This window comes from Danio rerio, chromosome 2, assembly GCF_049306965.1.
Source record: "Danio rerio strain Tuebingen ecotype United States chromosome 2, GRCz12tu, whole genome shotgun sequence".
Taxonomy (NCBI): Eukaryota; Metazoa; Chordata; class Actinopteri; order Cypriniformes; family Danionidae; genus Danio; species Danio rerio.
The window spans coordinates 31943278-31958467 of NC_133177.1; the positions used below are offsets into that span (position 1 = coordinate 31943278).

The 15190-nt window shown below is 37.9% G+C and overlaps 1 protein-coding gene across 2 annotated transcripts in view; it reads left to right on the forward strand.

The window, feature by feature from the left end:
* Positions 1-8032: 8032 nt before the first annotated feature.
* The window catches only part of cdh12a (cadherin 12a), a 122569-nt gene continuing 115411 nt past the window's right edge, over positions 8033-15190 (forward strand). The window contains exon 1 of one of the 2 annotated variants that reach the window (XR_012388821.1): positions 8033-8435. The gene's annotated coding sequence lies outside the window, so the exon portion shown is untranslated. The remainder of the gene's footprint in view (positions 8436-15190) is intronic. The other variant, NM_001159830.1, reaches the window with a different exon arrangement.

A 15190-nucleotide genomic window follows, 5' to 3' on the forward strand; every position in this document is an offset into this window, starting at 1 on the left:
TGAAAACTCATTCTAAAATGCATTTATTTATTTAATTATTTCACTTAAATACATATTTTTTATTGTGGTTGGCTTACACTTTTTTTCTTTAAAATAAAAAATCATCATACACATTAGCTTTTGTGATGAACACATTAAAATCTTATTGGTCTCAAGCTGTACAGTATCTGTTTGTACAATGTGTCTGTCTGTCTACCTGTCTGTCTATCTGTCTGCTTTTCAGTAAGTATTAGCTAACAAAGACAAAAACAAAGAAAACATCCATGAATTTCTACATCTAGTTTAAATAGTCAATGCAAATTTACAAACTGGTATTTAAATACTACTAAAAACTATTACTAAAAACTACTGCAGCTGCATTGTCACATGCATATTGATATTACTAACATATTACCTGTATATTACTACTTAAAGCACATATTCCTTGCCAACTGTCAGTAAATGTGTTGTGGACAAAACTAACTAGTGAATATGTGTCTCCTAAATTTGTAACACTAAAAAAATAACTTTGTTTATTTTGAAAAAACCTTTACAATTGTAAATCTCCAAAAGGAGAGTTTTGCAAGTTTAACTCACTTCTGCTTACACATTTGTCCTCAAAAAAGGGTTCAGTGGACACACACACACACGCACACGCAAAATAATCTGCAAATCTGCATGACTCGAAATGATATTCAGTACAGATGTCATTTCAGGTGAAAGCCCTGAGATATAGGATAAAATGTTCATCATGGCATTATGACATTGTATAAAGCTAATCTGGATTTTATTACTGCAATTTAGCAATGAAAACGAAAGTTACATGCTATTGATTTTAAATATAACTTATTAACGTATTATATTTAACAAAAAATAAGTGACAGTTGACAATAAGTCACAACAGATCAACATTGCACTGTTGATAGAAATGCTTGTTTAAGACATCAATATATAGGTCACATTTTATCATTCCATTCAAGATCTAAATAAAGTGCAACTAAAGTAGCACTAAATAAAATGAAACATTTTCTAAGCATGAAACAAACTGAATTTATTAGGCGATACATTTCTTACAAACAACATTTATTATGAATGTCAAGCCTAAACATATTTAAAGCTTGATTGAAGCAAGCGGTGTGTGAGAAATGCCTAATACAAATACTCAAGTGTCTGTTTCATTCAGAACAAATCCAAATGTGTGGGTGCTTTATGCATGTTTTGCTCGTTTGATGTTATTTTCAGTATGCTTCAGTTCAGATGGTAAAAATTGTGTACTTTCCAACATCACTGAAAATGAGACTGCTCATTCTGGTTTCAGTTTACCAACCAAATAGCTCCCTATCTAGGGAATAGTTCCCCCAAATATTTTAATTATGCCATAATTTACTCACCCTGCAGTCATCCGATGTGTACAAAGAAAGGATACATGTTATCAATTTATGAAATATTAATTGGAACATTGTCAATGGTCTTAGAATCTGCCCAACAAATTTGAGGTAGTCTAGCAGGATATACTGGAGGGAGAGGAACAAGGGGCTACAACCAATCAGTCATTTAAATAAATTAAATAAGTAATATTTAATAAAAGGACTAATCATTTCTTTAGTAGAAGACCCTTATGGTGGGTGTTCACATATTAAACAGTTTGTATGAGTGTGTAGGAGAAGTTGCCTTGATGTTCGTTTGGTGGTGGCTCATAATGCATGATAGAAACAGGCAAGCCAAACCAAGTGGCTTCATGAACTCCCGATCATTTTTAAACATGTCATGTCAAGTTTCGGAGCTGTCGGCTTGAATTCCATAAGGTGTGTGCAGTTGAATGAGCTGACCTGTCGACCTGTCTGAAGCTAACCAAGCAGGAGGACAAACTCACTGACCAAGCACGGTATGATGTACCGTATAATGCATGACAGAGTCCTCAGAGATGATAGTTTGCAGTGTAGAATGTTATAATTCACTTTATAATTATAACATACAGGGTGACCAAGCTCTGAAGACAATGGTGTCCTTCATTTTTTGCAAACCGTGAAATATGTTGATGTTTCCTTGCAGCTTTTGTTAAAAATCCACCAGAGGTCCCTGTCAACATTTTTGTGTATCGCAAATGCATCAAGGCTGATTTATACTTCTGCGTCAAGCACAGGCGTATGTTCCGGGGCAGCATGTGGGCGGACGCAAAACCCTCTCAGTACCCGTCGCCAACTCTGACAGTGATTTGCACAAAATGTAACTATGTCGCAATGATGCATAGCACAAGCTCTGTGATTAGTCACCTTGGTAGAGCTGACAAGTGTGGGCGGGGCTGAGAGCCACATGAACCTGTTTGAGTAAGTGTTTACAAGTGTCGAGTCCCGTGAATGAGGTCGAGATGGAAAGTTTTGTATTGTCCGTTGGTTCCTCCCTCAAAATTAGCTAGTTAGAGCTACTCCTCGCTCATTTTGAGGCAGGAACCGGCGGACGTGCAACAACTTTAACTATGAGGTAAAAACAAAACAAAACTTTCCATCCGGAGCTCCTTCACGGTACTCCATACTTGTAAACAATCGCTCGCGCAGCGTCGCACCATTCGCGCGGCCCTTGGTCCCGCCCAGACTCGTCAGCGCTACCAGGCCGACCAATCACAGAGCTTACGCTACGCGTCGTTGCAACGTGTAGTTACATTTTTTGAGAGGTGCACGTCAGTGACGCCGATGGCCACGGTGAAGGGCTATGCATCAGCGCCACAGCATACGCCGGTGTTTGACGCAGAAGTATAAATCAGCCTTAATTCCTTGGATGGATCATGGGCTATTTCAAGCTGCACTGAAACTGTAATTTGGACCTACACTCACCAGCCACTTTATTAGGTACACCTTACTGTTACCGGGCTGGACCCCCTTTAGCCATTAGAACTGCTTTAATCCTTCATGGCATAGATTCAACAAGGTACTGGAAATATTCCTCAGAGATTTTGGTCCATATTAACATGATAGCATCACGCAGTTGCTGCAGATTTGTCAGCTGCACATCCATGATGTAGGGCTGGGCGATATGGACAAAATATCTTTTCCTGGTATTTTTAAGAGGAATGATGGTATACGATATATATCTGGTATTTTCCCATGAATGGTTACTTGAGAGTTAAAGCCTTTATTAAAACTTTATTTAACATTTGAGCAAAATATAATTTAAACACAGGGGTTTCCCTCCTTGTTTACAAATAAACAGCTGCACAAAAAATAATATTTGATTAATAAAATACAGTATGTTTTTTTTTCCTTCTTAAAACTGTTGCACAACATTTAAAGTTATAAAAACAAATCTTCCACCACATCCCAAAGGTGCTCTATTGAATTGAGCTCTGGTGACTGAGGAGGCCATTTGAGTACGGTGAACTCATTGTCATTTTCAAGGAACCAGTTAAATATCCAGATCCACGCACTGAGTTGCTGCCGTGTGATTGGCTGATTAGAAATTTGCATTAATGAGTGGCCAGTGAGTGTATATCTCCAATAAAAACCTTTCAGGTTTTCAAGCTCAAAAACCACATCCATCCATCATAGAATAACCCAAACAACTTCAGTGCGTAAAAGAATGCTTCCTAAAGTGAAGTGATGGCTCCATTTCCATCTGCTATGCCTACATTCTACATCATACATAATGTTTCAACTCTCCTGTGAAACTGCAGTTGCCCGAAACCAATGATAAAAGTTTATTTTAAATATGGAAATCCTTCATACAAAATCCCATCGATGCTTCAGTAGACATTCATTAACCCACTGAAGCCGCATGGATTACAGGTGTAAACAGGCATATATGTTCACATCTGTCTCTTTCGATATGTGTGTGAGTAGTTAAGAGATCACAGACCGTATCCAGCAGAAGCTTGACTCACACCTGGAGGCCTGGTTGATCTCAACACCTTGATAGTTTGGCCTACTAAAGCTTGCAGGACTTTAGAGATTCTCCACCCCCACACTTGGACTCCCCTCACTCCAAAAAAAAGTCTCTCTGTTAAAGCCCACCATGTGCTGGGAGGATTATCTCTTAGTCTAACTCAGGATGGAAGCTTGCCATGCCATCTGCTCAGAGGATGATCAGACTCGGGGATTCACGCCAATGCCTGACCGCCAGTAAATTAAGGTAAAGTGTTTGTGATGAGGAAACCCAGAAACACAAATAACCACACTCCGTGCGCTTCAGCCACACTATTAGCATGCTCGATGGCTTTGCATACGTAGGTTGTAAGTAAATGGAAAGCCAGACTGGGATTAGAGTCTCACTTAATGGTCCAATTACTGAAGATAATGGTGGCTTGTTTAACTGCTTACTAGGTTGTAGGTAGAGGTATTTAGCAATTTTGCATGTGTGCATGTTGTGTTCTGTCTTGATGTAAACCACCCAGAGTCAGCACACTTTTACTCCATTAAGCAAAGATGGCTTTAAAGCCCATTTTGCTGTTTACACACTGAGCATTAATTTGCGTTCACCTCAACCACTTCTTTTTATGTTTGCTTGCTCAAGCTGAATGTGTCTTCTGTGGTTGAGTACTGTGAGATATGGACCGTGCATATAAATAAAACACTGTAAATCCCTAATGTGAGAAGCTAAAACGGACATTAACATGTTTTATAATATGCGACTTGAGAAAATGCTGCAGGGCTGTTCACTAATGAATGTGATGCTTAAGATGTTGTGTTAAATGTACTAAATATTCAAAGCAAATGAAATATCTTAATTTTTGTTTATCGATTTAATTAATAGTTTGAAGCATCGAAAGAATCTGTTCATTTTCTAGGATTTATCAGAAAATTTGGATAGAAAATATAAATATGTACACTCAAGAAACTATGCTTGCTGTTTGCTCAAACTATTTATTTAAAAGGAGCTGAAACAACACAATCCTTGAGATTTCTTTAGGACAAATGAATTGTGTTTAATCCACTTGAATTTGTAAAAAAAAAGTTAACCTAATTCCTTCATGTTGTCCCTACACAAATTGGTTTTGTAAAACGCAACATGTATTGCATGTTGATATCAATAATTCAATATTAACTATTTATACAATTCTAAATATGTCATTAAAACAATGTTATTATATTAATGTGGAGCAATTGAAACAGAGTATCACTCTTTGTGTACGTCAAACATGCATGAACAATGAGTATGTTTACAATGTACACCAATAATCTGATTTCAATACGATTAAGACAATACTTTGATAAAGAATCTACCATGTAAACAGTAGACTTTGATTTAATCATGATTTTTGATTACTTTAATCCAACTAAAGTCATAATCAAACTAAACAGAAATCAAATTAAGACGTGTGGAGTTGCATTATTAAAGTGCAGTAGAGACATATAACACTGCAATCAAATGATACTGTCGTATAGGATTTTCGCCACGATTTGTAACAGGATAGTCCATACACAAACGGCAGTTTGACATTATTCTTAGCACCTACCGAGTAACTAAAGGACCCCAGACACCAGCATTTCGAAATGCAGAGTTTCTTTCCCCCTACGCGTGCGATATCAAATTCGATTTGAACAGGATTCTTCTAGCAGTTCATACTCGCATCCAATATCTCGTTTGTCACGGAGGTCATGCATGAAAAGTTCCTGAATGAAAGTGAAAGTACTAAACTGCAGTTAAAGTCGACAAATTAAAAAAACATTAAAAAAAAAACGAAAGTACATGAATCTCCAGAGGAAACGTGGATAGCGTGATGATGCAATGACGTTAATCGAATTATAAAATGTAAAACGGGATTATGAAAGGAACATTGAAAAAGCAACTCATGTAAACACCTTAATCATACTTTTGTCTTATTTAGATTAAGGCAAATTATTTAATTTATTTAATTTATTAATTATTTATTCCATGTAAACACAGTTCACGATTATCTAATTGTGGACAGTTTAAACTGCTTGGTTTTGGCATTTTGATGTGACGCATATAAACACACAGTTTTTTTTTTTTTCCCTGTACCATCACAAATTTATCGTATACCACTATATTAAACAAGCAAATTACTGATCAGGTAGGAAATTTGTAACGCTTTCTGGACAACACATATTAGTCGATTCAGCCAATAGCTTTGTGGAAATAAGCAGAAAAACTGATCTCAAAATATAGTATTAATTTCAATAAACTTTTTATGCATTTTGGCCAAAAACTTTTACACGTTTATGAAGGTACCATGCAAGTACCTAACAATCCCAATGACAGACTACAAGTAGTGTTTCTTTAAAAAGTCCTATACTAGGTTTGCATGCAAAATAAACAACATAGGCTTATTCTGAAAACGTAGCCATAAATACGTTTCTGGAGATCACAAATGATGTAGGCAGAGCTGAACGGTATGACGCTGTTCCTCTTTTCTCTAATCAGCTAACCGCTAACCTGCATGTGGACAGCTTTTCCACTCTTTACCAGTTTTGTCCGATAGCTTGACACGTAAATCAGCAGACTTGAGATGCAGAGCGCAGTTGACCGCAATGACAGGCTTCTAGTCCAATGAAGAACAGTTCCAGACAGCAGGTATGACAAAAACAAGAGCCAAAAAAATAAGTGAAGTTTCATAAACTAATTTCGAGGAGTACGTGATATGATTGTGCACCGCTGGCCACTCATTCGTAATCAGTAATAATCCAATCAGGATGATCCTAGCTTAATATAAATGGATCACTTTCTCCTTATTGCTCTATCTCGTTTTGGAAGAATCCCCCCTTCCACCCCACCTCCTCCTTTTTCTCCCCTTCAAAAGGGGGAGCGATCGAGACCTACCTGATCTCGGATCTCTTGATATGCTTCTTAACCGGGCGGGATCCCTAGGCTCAAATATCTCCGAGCTCAGGGTTCTCTCCCGGGACAGCATGCCAAACCTGCTATAAATGCCAAGCATGTCTAAGTGGGAACTCTTGAAATTAAACAAGTAAATTACAAGACGAGAATGTGGTAAAATCTGAAAACATGGTAAAAATAAAAAAAAAAAGGCGATGGCTTTTCTTTTTCTGGAATGCTTTTCAAAACACTACTATTCGGTTTAATGAAGTGGGTGGGTGGGTCAATAGGTGCTTTTCAAAATACTATTGGTTGGGTTTAGGGGAGGGTGGGAGATCGGTTGATCAGTCAGTCAGTGAGTAAGTCAACAGCTGGTGGGCTTAAGAGCAGGCACAAATGTCACTCACGAGAGATATCTGAGATCTCAAAAAGCGTACACAGCGGCCTAGGGCCGATTTGCGAAAACAAAAACTTCAAGAAAAAATATAGGTCCTGGGAAGTATTTTGCTCTCTGCAGAAATGTATATAGCGGTCTATAATCAGAATGGGCCTGGGTTGAAAATAAAACATTATAAGTAGTTTATGTGCACTCTCAGAAATAAAGGTATACGAGCTGTCTCTGGGGTACCTAAAAGGTCCAAATTAACATCCCACTGGTTCATATTGGTACATAAAAAGTAAAAGTGTTCCTCTTAAAATTTGTAGGTACTAATATATACTTCTGAGGTACCAATATGGACACTTCAAGTACAAATTTTTACCTTTTGAAAAGGTAACACCCCAGAGTGACAGCTCTCGTACCTTTATTTCTGAGAGAATGGATCTGTGTGTACAGGGATTATTTATAAAATGCTATCATATGTGCACTTCCTTGCACACAAACTCTAAACTTTTCACCTACACCTTACTCACTCCAATGAAGACTTCAAAAGTCTCCTAAACTGGGTCAATCCACATCCAAGGGATTCATACATCAAAAGTTATTGATAATAACAGAGTGTGTTTCTATTCAAAATAAGCTATATGCATTAATAAAAGTATATCAGCGACAATCCATTTTTAGGATTTTGAGAATATCGCTAAATTCAATGTCCATGAGCAAACAAGTGAATGTGACAAAAATCTGCCGGCTTGCTCACTGAAAAGCTCTAGATCCCCTAAGGGTAACACGGCAAAGCTGACTACACTGACTATGTTTAGCAGTGGTGGGACCCGCATTAATCCGGCAATTTAAAGGGGGAGGAGAGCCAATCTCTGGGAGGGATGTAACGGCAGACGAGCAGCCACTGACACCCACAGGCACCCAGCACTGAGAGCATCCGTCCTGAGCACACATGAGCAGCCAGACTCTCTCTCTCTATCTCTCTCTCTCTCTCTCTCGTTTTCTGTCCCCTTGACACTGCAGGGGTGAATACTGAATTCAGCAAGCGCTTTGCTCTCCCCCTCATTCTGTTTTCACAGAGCTCTGCACAATGCTCAGATGAGAGAGAGAGAGACAGTGTGTTAGAGAGAGAAAGGGCAAGTTAAAGAGAGCCAAAGAGAGAGAGCGAGAGGGCGAGCGCATTACAGAGAGTGATTGAGAAGAGGACCGCATGTGTGTGAGAGACCCGAGAGTTTATTGCAATAGCGACTGGAGGTCTGGATTACATCGCTTTAATCCTCGGGAGACTTTGTGGGACGTTTGAATGGTAGGTGCTAATTTTCATGTAAACAGTGAGAATTGCTTTTTAGATTAAATTTAAAGTGAAAGTCAAACTAGCCGGGAACATGTTGGAATTCCATTGGGGAGATTCAGCAGTTGGTGTGCGGTTGTCATTTAGAGGATGTTCTGAAATGCTAGTGAAACACTTTTCATTATCACTCTGGAATGACACATCCTGGAAAAAAAAGGAAACCAGCGCTCATGGAGACATGCGTAATGTGTGAGTGTGTTATTGAGATCGAATGGGGCATGCGATGGGCTTGCAGCTGTTAAGCAGACGCTAGGGGTGATGCACTGCTAATAGGTAAAATATTTATTGTAAGTGAGCGCTGAAATGAATATATGGAATATATGGAATATGGATTCAAATGTGAGATTATATGTATGAGGGATAAGTTTCCCCTAAAAAGGAACATTACGGTTTTATTAATTCACCCTCATGTAGTTTCAAACCTGTATGACTTTCTGTCTCTCAAAAGATATTTAGAAAAACTGTCTCTATGCTTACTAAGAGGTTCTCAATTCTTCCAAATGGATTGTTTGTGTTTGTAGAAGAAAATAAGTCATACAGGTTTAGAATGACATGAGGATGGCCAAAAGATTCTTTCCATTTTATTTAGATGAACTACCCCTTTAAGGTATTGCACTCTAAGATTGCGTATGGTTCAAAGATGTTCTTCATGAATTTTAACATCAGGCATTTTATCTTCAGAACGACGAGGATGGAAAGTGAATTCAGAATAGAAAAGGCAGACAAATGCACATTCTGCTGTCACACTGTCAGTGCAGAACCTTGTTTCAGGTATCAAACAAAGAAGTTCACTAAACAAATAATGACAGTGCATGTGCCGGGGGGGAAAAGACTGTGCAGACAGACCTTCAGAATAAATTGAAAGTCTGGCTGAAATCTTCAGTCATTTCCACTAAACTACAATTAGAATGACAATTTTCTTCAACAGAGTTGATTTGTGCCACTGTATATAACAGCGATGAATGACTCTACGTTTGAAAGGAACCCTTTTTGTGTTTTGCTTTTGTTTTCTTTACTTGTATTCCTGTGTGTTTGTGTAATTATCCCATTGTTTGCGTATTAATGTACATATTTACATTTGACAATGGAATCCATTCAATATTTATTCTCTGGCAAATTAACACACAATAACATTTGTTCTCCATTTCCCAATGGCACGGCTTTCAACATCTCACCTCTGCTGATAATAGTCCGCATGGAAAGCCATTGTTCGTGGTCTTAACGACAGCAATGTGTTCAGACCTTCAAACAGCAGTTCATCAGTGTCTAGGTTGTTCTCTTGGGCTTTATCTGGAAGGGCCAATAACTCTGTGAATATGAGATTAGACACAGTGTTTCAATGGATCTTAGACTCGGAGGACAACAACACAATTAAAACGCATCTCTTTATTTACCACTGCATGCATTAATGTTGTGGCTAAATAGAGAATGAGAGACAAACAATAAAAGAGAGGTGGGGAATATTTTTAATATACTGATATTTTTTGCATTTATTCTTTCTTTTTAATGCGTACTATATTTAAACTTTAAGCATTTTAAAAACAGATATTATTATACAGTACATGTAATAGATTTGTAGATAAAAAATAGATAATGATTGCTATGTATATTTCGTCTTTATTAACTCTTGTGCACTGTTCAAATTTACTACCATTTTGTTATGTTAGAGATAAAAACATCAACTGAATTAATCTGCAATAAAAATAAATATTTCTTTCAAAATGTTTTGCATGAATTTTTTTATCAGCCTCAGTCTTGATCAAAACTTCTAAATTGTTTAGAAAATGACTGGATTTTAACTCTTTAATAGTCAAGTTCACAAATGATGTCACTGATTTGGTGAAAAAAAACACACAAAATAATGTATTTTCAATACAAATGTAATTGCAAACTGGATTTTTACCTTTTATCACAGTCTTGGACATATGAACGATTAGTATCAACATTGGCTTGGATGCATTGTTTGATTTTAGGAATAATGCTAAAACACAAAACATATTTTGAGTCACTGAAAAGCTAAATCATACAACTTTGCAGTATCATAATGGTGAGTAAATGACAGAACTGGGTGGATGTGAACTATTACTTTAAGTACGTGCCAAATCTCTGTCTGTTGCTAATGCTAGTCGAAATTCGATATCGGCCATGAAACTCAAGGTATGATAAATCGCTCTACTGCTCCAAACACAACAGAATAAGAAATCATCATGGCACACTACAGGATGTATTTGGAACAAATGGCTTTGAAAGGCCATGAACGTCTGCTCTTCCAAAGCCATGAGGGAATTAATGCCCAAAATCAACCTGGATCAGAACCAGGTTTTCAGAACAAGCTCTTTATTTAAAAAATACACACATGCACTTCTGTATGTGGTGAATATTGACCTAGCGAAACAAGCAGCAAAGTTCAAATATACTGCATAACACTCCCCGGTCACTTTATTAGGTACATCTTTCAAACTGCTTGTTAATGCAAATTTCTAATCAGCCAATCACATGGCAGTAACTCAGTGCATTTAGGCATGTAGAAATGGCCAAGACGATCTGCTGCAGTTCAAACTGAGCATCAAAATGGGGAAGAAAAGTGATTTAAGTAACTTTGAACATGGCATGGTTGTTGGTGCTAGACAGGCTGGTCAGAGTATTTCAGAAACTGCTGATTTACAGGGATTTTCATGCACAGCAATTTCTAGGGTTTACAGAGAATGGACTATCCAGTGAGCTGCAGTTCAAGGGATGCAAATGCCTTATTGATGCTAGAGGTCAGAGGAGAATGGCCAACAGTAACTCAAATAACCACTTGTTACAACAGAGATATGCAGAAGAGCATCTCTAAATGCATAACCTGTCCAAATTTGAGGCAGATGGGCTACAGCAGCAGAAGACCACACTGGGTGCCACTCCTGTCAACTAAGAACAGGAATCTGAGGCTACAATTCGTACAGACTCACAAAAAAATGAACAATAGAAGATTGGAATAACGTTGCCTGGTCAGATGAATCTGCAGAAATGTATCATTTCTGCTGCCACATTCGAATGGTAGGGTCAGAATTTGGCATCAACACCATTAAAGCAAGAATCCATTCTGCCTTGTATCAACGGTTCAGGCTGATGGTAGGGGCGTAATGGTATGAGGGATATTTTCTTGGCGTACTTTGGGCCCAGTATTACCAACTGAGCATTGTATCATCGCCACAGGCTCCCTAAGTATTGTTGCTGACCCTCTTCATCCCTTTATGACCACAGTGTACCCATCTTTTGACGGCTACTTCAAGCAGGAAAATGGGCTACGTCATAAAGTGCAAATCAGCCTGGTTTCTTGAACATGACAATGAGTTCACTGTACTTCAACGGCCTCCACAGTCACTAGAGCTCAATCCAATAGAGCACCTTTGAGATGTGGTGGAACAGGAGATTCGCATCATGGATGTGCAGCTGACAAATTTGCAGGAACCTCATGATGCTATTATGTCAATATGGACCAAAATCTCTAAGGAATATTTCCAGTACCTTGTAGAATCTTTACCACGAAGGATTAAGGCAGTTCTGAAAGCAAAAGAGAGTCCAACCTTACAAGTGAAGTGTACCTAATCAAGTGGCTGGTGATTGTATATGCTTTAATGGTAGTTCACTTGTTCACACATTAAGGTGGGTTTGTTGTTTCCCCAAACGGAGTGAGCATAACTCCTGAAAACATCAATGTTTCAGTCACATTAGCATTTTAATACATCTACAAAGATAGAGAGAGAAAAAAAACTGCAAGAAATGTAGCTAATGTCCAAAACAATCCTGTGTGGAGAGATAAATATGGTCGTTTTATGTGCATACATTTGATGTTATTTTTATCAGATGAGAACCCGTAAATGTGCTAGAAAGTCAAAACTGTGCCAGGAATTCCTCCATCACACACAATCTGCTGTGAGGAAAACAGTTTCAAACCTTTTAAAAATATGTTTCAGAACCCTGTAGTGGAAGTGTCAATGGCAACAACTCAAGTATGACTAAAACAACAGGTTTGCTTAAGCTTTCTGTGTTTTCATGGTCACATCTTTTCATCTTTGGTCCGTGTTGCGAGTCTGTTTTAGTCAAACCGCACAAGTTAATTTAGAAGTGGATAGAGACCCACATCTTTGTTTGGTTCGCAGAAGCGTTCACACATTTTCCACACTAACAGAGAAATCGCACCACAGTTCGTTTTAATCAAACCTAACCCGCTGGGTGTGAGCTCACACTAAGATTAATGGTAATAGGGAAGGACGGCGTATAGATCTACACATTTAGTGACAGAGAAAATACACTTTAATCTACTGCTAAAACAAAACATACTGAATATAATCCAAGGGAAACGAGGATCCAAACATTGCAGCAGCTAGAAGCTCGGTTAAATAAAAATATGTGCGAGTGTGGGTGCTAAAATCATTCAGCCTTGGGGAGTAAAGCACACACTGTTTTAGGCAGCACATTATACCACAAAAAAACAATACAAAGTGGTGAGAAGCATTTTATAGCCACAGTTAGGTTTCTCTAAACTATAATATTTTCATCATTTACACCATGATTTCCACATTAGTCCCATACCTTAAAAGAATGCTTATTATGAATGGATTACAGGCACAATTAAGCAATTTGAGAGGGTTTAAACATTAGTAGAGGCTCACAACTGCTGTGAGATGAACAGATGTTTGGCCAAGGATGAATGACGTATATACTGCACAACTCAAGTTTGTAATAAATCATTCCTCAGCACTCCATTCACTAATCAATCATTCCAACAGAGTGGCATTTGGGCAGCATGTTTTTGTTCACTCAAAATTTTCTTGTGTTATGTAGAGGATAAGCCATTAGGCAGGGCTGTACAGAATCTGCAGATATTTGTGGAATAATTTTGGGAGTATAGTAACTAAAAATGTGTGGCACGGTAGCTCAGTGGCCAGCACCACAAGAGGATTGCTGGTTCAGGTCCCGGCTGGGCCAGTTGGCATTTCTGTGTAGAGTTTGCATGTTCTCCCCGTGTTCACGCTGGGTTCGATCGTATGCTCCGGTTTCCCCTTACTTGCCAACACTTCCATTTTTTCCCCAGGTTGCCATCTTTGGTATAGTATCCAATTGCAGCAGCAAACCTGCTCCATAGTACAGTTACAAACCCAATTCTCAACTGTGTTGGAAAACACACACACACACACGGTCTCTCGGATATTCACAGTCCTAAGTGGATAGTGGATATTCAGTCCAAAGTGGCACAGTCAAAAGTCCACAGACATGCGCTATAGGTGAATTGAATAAACTACATTTGCCTTAATGCATGAGTGGGTTCCCCGGTGCTGGGTTGCAGATAAAAGGGCATCCGCTGCGTAAAACACATGCCGGAATAGTTGGTGGTTCATTCCGCTGTGGTGACCTCTAAAATGGAGACTAAGCCGAAGGAAAATGAATGAATGTATGAGTAACTAGTAACTTTAAACATGACAATAACAAATAACAACTTTTAACTTTAATTTAAGGTTTACTATGCTAATGCAATTAGATCCACTTGTTTGGTAAACACAGCAAGTTTTCACTATAATAAATCTACTTAAAGACCGAAAATATTAATTTACAAACTGTATTGTAAATAAATATTTTTAAAAAACCTAAATAAATATATAAACATTCAGGATTCTCTGATCGATTAGTAAAAATCAGTATCGGCTGATAATCACATTTAACATATCGATCGGTATTCGCTGATCTGGCGGATCTTGTGAACCGATCTCAAGTGTTTGTTTACAAGTTTACAACCCGGGTTATACATCCACAGCGCTACAACACATGAACAATGTTTCCGAATAGCATTGTCAATAATGTTTCTTACCAATATTTTTCAATCTCTTGCTGTTTCTAATCATTACATGTTTGCAACATCCTTAATTTATTCTCTTAGGTAAGACGAGATCTCACACATAGAGAGAAAATGTGCTTACGCAAAGGCAAAGTTATATACAGTAAAACTTGAAGCATCAGAATCAGTATCTTCTGATCACAATGACAAAGAATTACACAGTATCGGCTGCATAAATCCTGATCGGAGCATCCCTAATATACATATTTAGATAATGTAAATAAATAGACTCAATGATGGGCTACAAAATATGCCAGCCTATAAAGGCTATAAGGAAGCAGAATTATTTTACATTTGGTCAGTTTAGTGGCTAATTCGTAATTTTTATTTTTTTTATAAGTGCAGTCCTACGAAAATGTATGATTATTAAAAGGAGGCATGGCACCCAACCCCATCTCTAAACCTATATGTACTCAAATAGTCTATATGTACTCAAAAAATTACTTAATTAATTCCTTCATGTTCCGTTTACACAAATTTATTGTGTGGATCCCAGCATTTTATTTTTTTACAGTGTAAAAGTCTTCTTTTATGGAACAGCCTTAGAAAAATGCAATGAATCTTACTTTTCTCATCCCTAAAATGGGTTACTGGTAATACAACCTCTGAATAAGGCAATCGCTCATGCAAGGAAGAGAGCATTAGAGCATGAGAGGGCAGATGTACATACAGTGATATTAACAAAAGAACATCAAGTTCAGAAACCCATGTGCCCCAAATCATGGAATGCACAACTAACATTCACACCCACACATTTATTTCCACAATACTCTGAGAATCAAAAGACTTGGCCCTCTAATGTGCACTTCTAAGTTCTGCTAGGCTAACCATG